The following is a 13,025-nucleotide window of genomic DNA, read 5'->3' as shown; positions in this document are numbered from 1 at the left end:
CTCTGCCCTGGAGAGTAAGATTAGAGACTATGTCAAATGTAAATCCTATTTCCTTAAAGAATCATACCTTTGTATTTACTGATAAATTTTTACACATAGGTGTGGTTTTCTGCCTGAAGTTCTTCCTGGCTTGGAACAGGCATCTCCCTAGAAGCTCAAAGATGTTATAGTACTGATCTTAGAGACTTATACAGTTCTCAAAAAGCACCACCCAAAAAGCAGGAAATAGGTGAGTCAGAGTCCAGTGGCTTTCACCATGGATGTGCTGTGATGTTAGAATACAGATGATGACCTGGTGATCCCCATTCCTGGGCATCTGCAGCAGTCCTGCTCTGATGTACATACAAAGGGAGTCAATCTCCAAAAAATGAAGAAAAAGGTTAAAAAAAAAAAGGAGACAGGAAAAAGAAAAGAATAGTTTCCAGGTCTCAGAGTTCTATCGATTTACCACCATCCAAAAATGAGGTCTAAACACTGACAATGCCACCCACAAAAAAGGACAAAACTGACCACCTAATAAGATGAGGAAAGAAACTGGCCAGCAAGATGATTTTTTTCATAACGATGCTTGAAAAACAGACAACAGATGGTATTTAAAGAAATATTACAAATCCTATTCCTCTTCTTCCCAACACCTGCGAAACACCTCTATTATTTAATCAATAGAGGAGATAGATAGTGAGACTGTAGCGGAGGCAAAATTTTACCTCTACTTTTTTAGGGTTTTTCAGCCAGGCCTGAGAATTAAACTGTTACAAGACAGATTAAAAGGAGAAAAGTATACAAACTTAGATGTTTTATATGACATGGGAGCTCTCATAAGAAAAGGAAGACCCAAAGAAATGGCAAACCCACAGCTTTTACATTAGGTTGAACAAAAAAGCAATTGTAGAAAAGTAACAAAACTGTATGGGGAAGCTACAGGAAGATAAGTATTATTTTAACGTGGTCTATTATTTATGCAGGATTCTCTTGGCTTTAATTCCCTATTGAAGAATGTTCCTGTTTTCCCAGTACAGGGATGGCATCTTTCATACAGGAATGTTTATCTCCTGTTTTTAGGAAGAACGGGGAGATTAGAATGCTCTTCTTTCCATCTGCTCTTTTTTAAGTGCCTTTAGTTCAAAATAGCCCTTGCGGCAAAGTAGTATATTCTGTCTCCTTTTATTCCTCCCCTTTGAAGATGCCCCCAAAAAGATTCATGGCCCACGGTCTGAGTTGGCAGATTATTCTATTTCTCGGTGATTTAGTCTCTCAGTCTTGAGAATAGGTACGTTCTTTCAAACAGCTGTGTTTGTTCAGGAGGTGGTGATGCAGATGAGGGTAGTTGTTCATCTAAGTTAGGTCACCACATGATATGAGCAATCAGGCATTTACTAAAGACCTTTTTTTTTTTTTTACAGAAACCAAAGAAAAGCAAACATTAATAGTTGGAAACTTTATTTCTGAGTCCAGAGAACAGCCAGTTGAGAAGATTTCTAGATTTTCTTTAAAAAGATTTATTTATTTTGAGGAAGAAAGTGAGCACCAGAGCAGAGGGGAGGGGAGAGGGAGAGGGAGAGGGAGAGGGAGAGAAATCCTCATGCAGACTCCATGATGAGCACAGAGCCTACTGGGGCATGATTCCAGGACCCTAAGATCATGACCTGAGTGGAAACTAAGAGTCTGAGACTTAACTGACTGAGCCACCCAGGCGCCCCAAAAAGATTTCTAGGTTTCAGCAAGAAGCTTCTCTATATGGTACAATGAGGATGGCAGTTGTAATTTGAGAAATTTCCTGGTTTGTAGTTTGAATGTCTCTTGTCGCACTGAGTGTACCAGTGAATTTTCTGAGTGGCCTACACAGGTAGACATGAAGGTTGTTTTTATCTATGATCTGTTGTGGTGATAAACTTAAGAAATTAAGTTTATATCAGCTTTCACTTACAGGATTTTGGGAAAAGGACAGTTTTCATTCTTTGTGATTTCAAGTCAGAAGGTTGGGAGAAAAATGGAATATTAGTTTGGGGAGTTGTGGCTATATACTGGAGGAAACTAGAAAAATTCAGGATTCAGACCAGTTTATAGCTAGATAACACAACCTCAAAGACAACGAATAGGGTTAGAATCTTAATTATAAGGGTATGTTATAGTTTTTCACTGAAATGTAATTTTCTCTCACCATATTTATTGAATATAATTACAGTAAGATTATTTTGTTTGTAAAATAAGTTTAGTCTCATTAAACTTGGCCTAATTATTTATATAAGTGCACCAAGAATAGAATTTACTACATATAGTCTATTTTGTTGGAACTTTTAATAGGGAATCTTAGATTAAACCTTAAAAGCCATTTGAGGCTAAGAAATCAAGCCAAGAATGCACCATCAGACATTGTCTATAGCATCCATAGATTTGGGTGAATTCCTCTCTTTTCAAGGCACCCAAAGGATCTTAAGTTTCTTGGGCCTACTGGGAAGTAAACTTCCCTACTCACTGTAGGGATAGGGATCCTGTAAGCAATGATTGGGCTGGTATTTCAAGAGGCTTTATAAGCATTGACTCCATAGTCAACCATAGTTCCTTAAATGCATCTGGTTACATTATTTTTATTTAAGATTTTATTTATTTATTTATTTATTTATTTATTTATTTATTTATTTGAGAGAGAGTGAGACAACAGGGAGAGGAGTAGAAGAGGAAAGAATCTCAAGCAGATTCCACACTGAGTATGAAGCCCAATTCAGGGCTCCATTCCATAACCCCAAGACCATGACCTAAGCCAAAAACAAGAGCTGGATGCCCAATCCACGGAGCTACCCAGGCATCCCTCCATCTGGTCACATTTAAGTCTATGTACCTTGTTGTCAAGTATGACATTATAATCAAAGCCCTGATAATATAACAAAGTTTCCAATTGTTGCAAAGAAAACAGATTGTTTTAAAAAAGATTTTATTTATTGATTTGAGAGAGAGAGTGGGAGAGCACAAGCATTGGAGAGGGAGAAGCAGGCTACCCATCCAGCAGGGAGCCCGATGAAGGGCTCGATCCTGGGACCCTGGGATCATGACCTGAGTCAACAGCAGTTTCCAAATTCTGGAGGGATCAGATAGGCAGAAAAAGATAAATATTTTAATTTTTGTTTACCAAGAGATAGTCTATCAAATTGAGATAAGTTATAGATAGCTTAAGAAAAAGAGAAAAAAAAGGTTTTCTTTTTTTACTTTAAAAAGATTGTATTTATTTATTTATTTCTTTATTTCTTTATTTATTTATTTATAGAGAACATGTATGAGCAGGGGAGGGGCAGAGAGAGAGAGACAGAGAGAATTCCAAGCAAACTCCATGCTGAGCATGGAGCCTGATGTGGGCTCAATTCCAGGACCCTGAGATCATGACCTGAGCAGAAGGCAGTTGCTCAACCAAGTGACCCACCTAGGAACCACTCTTTCATGAGAGAGAGAGAGTGGTGTGTGAGCAGGGAAAGGGGCAGAGGAAGAAGGTGAAAGAAAATATTAAGCAGGCTCCAGGCTCAGCGCAGAGCCCAACATGGGGCTTTAACTCATGACCCTGAGATCATGACCTGAGCTGAAATTGAGAGTTGGACACTCTACTGACTGATCCACCCAGGTGCTCCAGAATTCTAGAAATTCTTATCCAGTTTAGTGTTATGATCTTAGAGTTATCAGAAATCTGTGTTCTAGAGTACTTGTCAGGGTCCTTTCCATGGATCTCTTTAAAGATGAAGTATTTTTGCCTGCAGTTGATTGTAAATGTTCTCAGGGAACAATGAAGAGTAAGACAAAAATGATCTATGAATGACAAAAGACTTAAAAATAGCCATGGTTACAGATCTGGTGAGAGTTCACTATTAAAAAAGTGATACAATTAACAAGAACATTTGGTTATTTCTGTAGACATGCAATGTTTTCAAATAATAATTGGAATTTTAGCTGATTATACAGGCAGTAAGGATACTGACAGATTTCTAGGAATTCTGTACAATTTTTGAAATATTGGTAACATTTACTCATACAAATATGACTTAAAGGAATTTAATTATCATTTTTATTTAACAATGTTTCCCATATAATATCACATTTCAAATAAGCTATTAGTTTAATTTCTTTTTATTAGGATAGAGAACAAATCTTTGAGATCATTGAGGGACCCTCTGAGAAATTCCAAAATTAGTTCAATGTCAAAAGATTCATTTTGAATTTGATTTTGGGAAATTTATTAAAAATGTTTAAAGGTTTAGAGCTCCCCTTGACATGGTGTTGAGGTGGCAGCCAGCAGTCCAGCTTTGTGCCTGGCTGCCTGACTTCTTCCTGCTACTGCTTTTCAGGGATAAGACAATTAAGACCTAAGTCAAATCTCCTTTCCAAGACTGCCTTCCAAATTTATTTGTTTATTTTTAGAGAGAGAGTGCAAACGGGTGCGGGGTGAAGGACAGAGGGAGGAGGAGAAGAAAAGAATCTCAAGCAGGCTGCCTGCTGAATGTGCAGCCTGAGGTGGGATTCAATCTTGTGACCCTGAGATCATGACCTGGGCCAAAATAAAAAGTCAGATGCATAGTCAACTGAGCCACCCAGGTGGCCCTGAAGGAAAGTCTTAGTTATCATTGTTATTTTCATAGACAATATTACAAAAATCACTGGCATATAATGAGGTGATCCAAAACCCTAAAATGTAGGAAAGATTGTAGAGTACCAAGGAGTTAATGAAAATATTGTTATATGTTTAGATTTTGTGATATTTGTGTGGCCATCTTTTAAAACTTAAAATTTTTTGTGATTTTTGTTCTCCACTTGATCTTAGCCAAAAGGTTGAGAAGTGATGTGTGATTTTTGTCTCATTTTTAATATTCACCTATTACCTAAAAAAAAAAAAATCTAAGGTTTAAAACATTTGATTAGGTAGTATCCCAATGACAAAATACTTAGCTATCTATCTAATTAATGTGACAATTAAAAGATTTTAGAGGTACATACAGAAATTGGAAGAAAACAACAAAAAAAAAACCCACTCAGCTTCTTTAATATTGAAGACTCAGTTTTCCTAAGCAATCAAAAACCTGATAAAGACCATGTGAAGCACAGGGAATTATTTTGATAAGAATAGAATCTTTATTTCCTTGGCAGATAATACAAAAGGTAAAGAAAAATTTTATAATCTCTTATTAAAAGCAGACCAATAGGGATCCCTGGGTGGCTCAGCGGTTTGGCGCCTGCCTTTGGCCCAGGGTGCGATCCTGGAGTCCCAGGATTGGGTCCCACGTCAGGCTCCCCGCATGGAGCCTGCTTGTCCCTCCTCCTGTGTCTCTGCCTCTCTCTCTCTCTCTATGTCTATCATAAATAAATAAAAATAAATCTTAAAAAAAATAAAAGCAGACCAATAGTCTAAGAAACTGTCATTTTAATGGGGAGAAAATTAAACTTATTTTGTATATTATTGAGTTAATTTTTTAAAACTCTTATAGATTACCCATTTAATTTGGGCCAGCTTTGACCTTGCAACATGAAATTTCTTTTCTACAAATCTGCAATTTTCTACATCCATTTAGATTTTGTCTTATTCCTTTTTCTTATTTTGGAACATTTAGTTATTTTGCTTTAGGACAAAATTACTTCCTACTTTTCTTAACAAAAACACATTCTGCCTTCATCGTATACTCTTTATATAAAAACACACCCCCCCTCTGCTATACTTTGTATGCACAGTTTTTTTTCCTTTGCTATTTTTATTTTTAGTAGTTTTATTTTCATATATAGATTATAAATATTACAGATTACAAATTTTAACCATTTAGTAACCTTTATTTTTCCAGTGAAAATTAGGGAGCAGGCAATTGTGAGCTATTATATACTAGCATCCTCTAATAGCTTAGTAAATATGTAATTACATAATACATACACATAATTACAGATATTTATAATTGTTAAAGACTAATATGCTTTTTCACAGTATAGTTTTTTAAATGGGGTAAATGATATGTTTACAAACAGACCCAAATATCTCTTTTCTTTCTATAAAAATTAAGAAACCAAAACCAGATAAACTTATGTTTAGCATTTAATGTTTTGGTGTATTATCTTTTTTGGAAATGATCTAAATAATCAATGAATATCCATCATTTAATCTAACTTAGTATAACTTTAAGGTTTCAAGTTTCCGAAAAGATTTTAAAAATTATTTTTAAGTAGACCAAATACTTTAATAAAGGTAGCATAATCTTAAATTAGTCTTTTTTACATAATCCCACCTATATAGAAAAAAAAATCACAGAAGAGAACTTAAAAGTTAAGACATAAGGCTCTCTCTAACTTTTATTTTGTACTGCTGTGCTTTACATACATGAAACTATTTTTATTGAACAACTTATTTTTAAACAGAATTTATAATTTTACAATCTTAGGATCTAGTAGAGCTAAACTCATTTGATTAGTAAACCCAAGTAGAAAAAGTAGCATGTTTTCACTATGTTTAATGTTTACAACTCTGAAGAGATTACTGTTTTTACTAATCTAACAAACTGTAACTTTAATTTGCCAAAGATTGACCTGTATCTTGTGAGCTTGAAAAATATTTAGGTTAGTTTCTATATTTCTGAGAGTTTTAGGACTACTTAATTCATAGAAGTGCTTATTTTTTAAAAACCAATTAAATATAGCTCTTTTACAAAGTAAATTTGGTTATATCACATGAAAGTAGAAAAATAATGTTATATAACATGTTATACCTAGATAGACACATACAGACATGCAAAAAGAGATCTTAGAGTTTTCATCTTATTTTATTTTTAAAAATTTATTCATTTGACAGAGAGAGTAAGAGAGAGGGAGTGCATGTCCGCACAAGTAGGCAAAGTGGCAGGCTGAGGGAGAGGGAGAAACAGGTTCCCCACTGAGCAGAGAGACTGATGCAGGGCTCAGGGCTCAGGGCTTGATCTCAGGATCTTGGGATCATGACCTGAGAAGTCAGACGCTTAACCAACAGAGCCACCCAAGTGCCCCTAGAGTTTTCATTTTAAATCTCAGCCATGAGTTAGGTATAAATTCAGAAACACAAAATTTTCTGACTTATATAAGACTGATCTTTGCCTTATTAATTTTCTCATTTCAATTTGATTTTCTTATAGGTTACAACAGGATGTTTAAGATGAGAGCACTCTAAAGAATCCTTTTGAATAGGGGCGCCTGGGTGATTCACTCGGTTAGGTGTCCAACTCTTTGTTTCAGCTTAGGTCATCATTTCAGGGTTCTGGGATCAAGCCCTGCACTAGCTCTGTGCTGGGCATGGAGCTTTCTTGGGATTCCGTCCGTCCTTCTCAGCATGTACAGGCGTGCTTGCTCTCTCTCAAAAAATCCTTTTAATTATAAGTCCAAATATTCAAAAGTATATCTTCTTTTAAAAATGAGGTATAATTGTCATATAAAGTTATATTAGCTTCAGGTGTATAGCATACTGATTCAACAAATCCATGCATTACTCAGTGCTCACCATGATAAGTGTAGTTACCATCTGTCACTATATAATGTTATTACTATATTTCCTATACTATATTTTGCATCTCCATGACTTATATAACTGGAAATTTCTACCTCTTAATCTCTTTTATTTTGTCAACCTTCACCTCCCCTCTAGTAACCACCAGTTGGTTCTCTGTATTTGAAGAGTTTCTGTATTGAAGAGTTCACATGTTTTGTTTTCTAGATGCCATATATAAGTGAAATCATATGGTATTATCTTTCTCTGTCTGACTTATTTCAGAAAATATACCTATTTGAATTGTGACTTAAAAACAAAATGTTCTCTTATGGTTTCAAATCAATATACCTTTTATGGCTCAACCATAGACACCAGAGGAGTCCCCAAAGAGAGTGCAAAGGATGCAGCCCTCCCAAAATCCAGTAAGTTCATTCCCAGAGTTAGCCTAAGAGTACAAAGACTTTCACTCTCACAGGTGGTAACAATATCATTTGTCAAACTGGTGTCTGTTGTTACCTATGGGAAGATGAGATGCCTCCAGCTATAGACCAGCTTATCTGTGGTACTAGGTAGGTGATATCAGGATGAAGAGTTTTCTAACACTACGAAGGCAATGAGGGTGAGACAACAAAGGCCCTTCATAGACCAAGACCTCTCATTAAGAAAAACTTCCTAAAAAGCTAATGATGTTGGACAAAGAGAATGTTGCTTGTCATTTCGTGTCTTGGGTTTCTAGCCTGTTTGTCTGATTCCCTGACACAAGCCAACACTTGTACCCTCCAGCTGATGGACACTTGAAGCCAAGATCTCAAGACATAAAACAAGATGAAAGGAACATTCTCTGATTTTTCCCCCCTTATGATAAATACCAGAAAAGACATACAGGAAAACAAAGACTAGGAGGCTATACCAGTGGGTACCCAGAACCAAATTTATAAGAGTCACAATTCAAAGAACTAATTTTTACAAATATTTTTCTCCTGCCAATCTATATTTAGAAAGAAAAAAAAGGTAAGGGGAGCCTCTTATTGTTCTCATCAAGATGAGAGGGGGGCTGTAGGCAGAGATCTGAGATACTGATGTGGTAAGATTCTTACCTTCTGCTGGTTTTTTGGTCAGATGTCCCAAGATTTTTTAGTGTTCCAGTCATTGACATTCCATCATTGCCACCAGAAGTTGTAGGGGAGGCAATATTATATCTCTATCTTCTTAGGGTTATTTTTAGTTGATCCTGAGAATTAAAGCGATATATTATAAAATAACAGGAGAAAAGCACACAAATCTATGTTTTATGTGATGCAGGAGCTCTTGTAAGAAAAGGGAGACCCAAAGAAAGGGCAAAACTTACAAGCTTTTATATTAGGTTAAACAAAAGGCAATTGTGAAAAAGTATCTAAACTACATGGGGAGGCTACAGAAAGATAAGTATTATTTTAACATGGTCTATTTATGCAGGATTCTCTTGGCTTTGATTTCCCATTGAAGAATATTCCTTTTCTCCTGGTACAGGGAGGGCATCTTTCATATGGGAGTGTTTATCTCCTGTTTTCAGGAAGAACAGGGGAAATTAGAATGCTCTTCTTTGCATCTGCTGTTTTTTAAGTGTCCTTAGCTCAAAAATAGTCTTTATGCCAAAGTGGCATATTTGGGGCTGGCATATCCTGCCATCCATCAAGAACTGAAAAGTCAATAGTTGGGATACAAGGAATGATTTAGAAGGGCCAAGAACATATCACCTACATTTCTGAAGTTGCTAAATAACTGAGAGTCATATGATTCACTTCCATGTGAAAACCAAACTTATCTTACAGATCTCTGAAACACTCAGAACAAATGCATTAAGTTTTACCCTCCTTTTATAGCTGAGGAAGTGAAGGTACAAGGACCTGCGTGTACTTGTTCAGACTGGCAATAGATGGACAGCGGAAACATCAGAAACTTGGCAAAATTGTTTTTCCCCCTTAATAACAGTGTTTAAAATGTGTTTAAAGCAGATGGCTTTTGGATATTCTAATTGACTACAGGGAAAGGTAGAGATCACCAAATGACTTGCAGAAAATAAATGTCCCCACCAGAAATTTGAATCCCTTGTGAACAGTTGCCTGAAACTCTTTCCACATTATGAAAATATCTGTGATGCATTCTAGATAGCTGTGATGGGTTCTCCACTGTAACTACAAAGGAAGTTGTGTTCAACTTTAGTGTTGTCAACATGAGTATTTTTAAAAAATATCTTATTTATTTATTCATGAGAGACAGAGAGAAAGAGAGAGAGTGAGAGAGAGGCAGAGACACAGGCAGAGGGAGAAGCAGGCTCCATGCAGGGAGCCTGATGTGGGACTTGACCTGGGACTCCAGGATCATGCCCTGGGCTGAAGGCAGATGCTAAACCGCTGAGCTGCCCAGGGATCCCGACATGAATATTTTTAATGTGGAACAGTTACTCTTAGATAGTTCACATTCTCCCTTGTCATGAAATCTGTAAAGATCAAGCGTCGTAAAAATAATTGCTAATTCTGTGAGGTCCATGAAAGACATATGTAAGATTCCATGCTATTCATTATGGGGAACACAAAGATGATAAGGGCAAGGCAAAATGACTTGATCTTGTTTTGGAGATGGCAAATGTGGCTTGGTAGAAAAATTATGTGGTTTGCCATCAAACAGATTTAGATTTCAATCTCACTTTTGTCACCTAAAAGCAATGTGATGTTGGGCAAGTTCCTTGTCTCATTGAGCATCAGTTTTCCTGCCTATGAAATTCAGATGAGTAGATGAATACTTGCATAGGGTTGTTGGAAAGATAAAGAATCTCATCAGAATCACTTAATGAGATGTTGGCAAGAAGAAAAGTGTTTCCTCAGAGCAGGAAGATGCAGCATTTGCATTAAAAAAATTAGTGCTTGACCTTCCTTGTTTTTTGTTTTTAAAAAAGTTTTGAATTCCAAGGGATTCAAAACAGCTATATGTAGCACGTGTGTTTTTGTGTTTATTCCTACAATTTTTTTCAGTAATACATGATATTTCTCTTTAGCTTGTCAACTATTTGTGAATAGGCGTAAATTATTTTCGCTTGGTGGAATTTACCTTCATTTACAGAACTGTATTTCTTTTCTTTTCTTTTCTTTTCTTTTCTTTTCTTTTCTTTTCTTTTCTTTTCTTTTCTTTTTCTTTTTTTCCCAGAACTGTGTTTCTATAGTAAGGATCAACAGCACATACAGGTATTTCATACTTGAATACAATTACAATGCAGCTGATTCCAATAAGTGGCAGCCCAATTTTCAGGGCTCTTGTTGAAAGATGGGAAAAGCCTTTGAATGAATGATTACTTTCTTTAGTATTACACATTACTACTTATAAGTTAGACTCTGGGCAAAAGCGTTCATTGCCTTTTGTGGAGGCACTTTTTTGTAGATATATAAATTCTTTGAATTCACTTTAGAATGATGGTGCACCAAAGGACACTGCCCTCCCCATGAGTTTGTACCATCTTGGAGACTGAACCACTGTTTTAAGTTCTCCTCCAGAAAGCCCATCTAGGGGGTGCTTGTATGTGCTGGGTGTCTCTTCTGGAGGCGTTTGTTACATACACACTGACTTCAATCAAATGAGATGCCTTTATGCTCAACCCTAAAGTCATTTTTGAAAATCATAATGTACTCATTAAGCAATTACTTAATTTAGTCATGTGGTTTCCTCAGAACTAATAGCTTATGTTTTCATATTTACATATAGTTATTTGAAAAAATCAAGATGTTTGCACAGAAATTTAAAAACTTACAATGAAAGTATTCTCCAGAAATAGTGTCTAGTTGCCCATGCTGATAAATCTTAGCAGTGGTTTACTAGTTCTGCTCTTCTGAGAATATGCCCCTATGTTCTCTAGGGAACATAGACTTAGATTGTTAGATAGCTGGCATGTCATTAGGTCATTTTTAAATGTATTTCCTCATTATATTATAATGAACCCTTTATGTCTGTCTTCCTATTACACTCGATGGTCTTTGGGAAAATATTGTCTTACCTAATTATATGCCTACCTCAGGGACAAGTACTCTAAACAAAGGCATTTATCTGAACAATTTAATGACTAACTTAATAAATGAAAATCATGTAATCTTTAATTCTTCTGCTGCTGGTGCTCTTTCACAAGTTAGAATTTGACCCAGAGTCATGCTTGTTTTGGAAACGTTATCCCTGGCCCACTCAACAGCAAGTGCTTCTCTCACCTGGCCCTGGCGATTTCGGAATTCTGCTACAGGCCTGGGTTCCAGGCACACACATCTGGCCTAACCTAGTGGAATGCCTCATCCCTGAGGGCGAGCAGCTGTGTTAACTTTGTGTTCTGTGTCCTCCTGGAAGAATGACTGCACACGATGCTGGACTGTGAGCATCTCCAGGGCAAAAGCCATGACATTTAAACGAAAGTTTCCTGGGTTCAGAACTTAGGTGGGCCACGAAGCACGCAGGTCAGCACACTTCTGTGGCTTCCAGCTGGGTGCAGCATCACGGGTGCTCCTATGCCACCAACTGGGGCCAGGGGGCTGAAACAAGCTCTCAATCCTGAAAGAAGAAAATCAGCCTGAACCATCCGAGCGAGCTCACTCTTAAGTGCGCCAAGAGCTCTCACTCACTTCACATTCTCACAATCCTTTTCTTTTTTTTTTCTTTTTCTTCTTCCTCTGGTTTGTAGTTTTTGAATGATAGCTAAATCCTAGTGAGACTGTTTACACGGAGCCAAAGGCAGCCGTAATGTCATTATTACAGAGTCGTTCTGACAATCCCTTAATTGTAAAGAGAGAGGAGAGAGAGAGAGAGAGAGAGAGAGCACATCATAGTATATATGAAGGTGGCTTGAACGCACTCATCTGAACTGTGCGGCTTGACCACTTGACCAGTCCGGATACCGGCCAGATCAAGAGACCGAAGGTTTCCAGCTCCGGATAGGGTCCCGTGTGCCCCCTCCATCCCCCGGGGTAACCATTATTCTAACTTTCTCTCACCATCGGTTAAGTTCTGTGCCCAGGACCGTGGCCGGGTTGGGAGCGCGGCGCTGGCCGAGGCGCACGCTCGGCCTCCTCCCGGCGGAGCATCCCGCGGGGCTGCCAGGAGGCCCCGGGGCGGCCGCGCCTCTCCGCCGCCGCGCGCCCGACCCCACGCCACAATGGCTGCCCGCGCTCCCGCGCGCCGGGCCGGGGCCTCGCGCGCCCTCCCACCTCGCCAGTGGGCACCCCTCGCGCGCCACCCGCAGCCGGGCGTGGCCCCGGGCGCGACCCGCGGGGACCCCGAGCAGCCGCGGGGGCGCTCCCGAGCCCGGGATGTGCGGCGCGCGCCCATTGGCTGGACCTCCGGCCGCAGAGCCCGCCTCCCCGCCCTCTCTCGACGCTCCCATTGGCGGTTCGCGCCCGCTCCCGCCCCCGGCCCGCCGTGATGGAAGCGGGTTGGGGCGGGGGGCGGTGGAAGGGCCGGAGCGCGGAGGGGGCCCGGGGGGTGGGCTCTCCTCCTCCCGGTAAGGGGGCGCGAGAGACCAGAAGGGCCAATCAGGACGAGCCGT

This window comes from Nyctereutes procyonoides, unplaced genomic scaffold, assembly GCF_905146905.1.
Source record: "Nyctereutes procyonoides isolate TBG_1078 unplaced genomic scaffold, NYPRO_anot_genome, whole genome shotgun sequence".
NCBI lineage: Eukaryota > Metazoa > Chordata > Mammalia > Carnivora > Canidae > Nyctereutes > Nyctereutes procyonoides.
The sequence above is the reverse complement of the archived record's forward strand: the minus strand, read 5'-3'. Positions refer to the sequence as shown.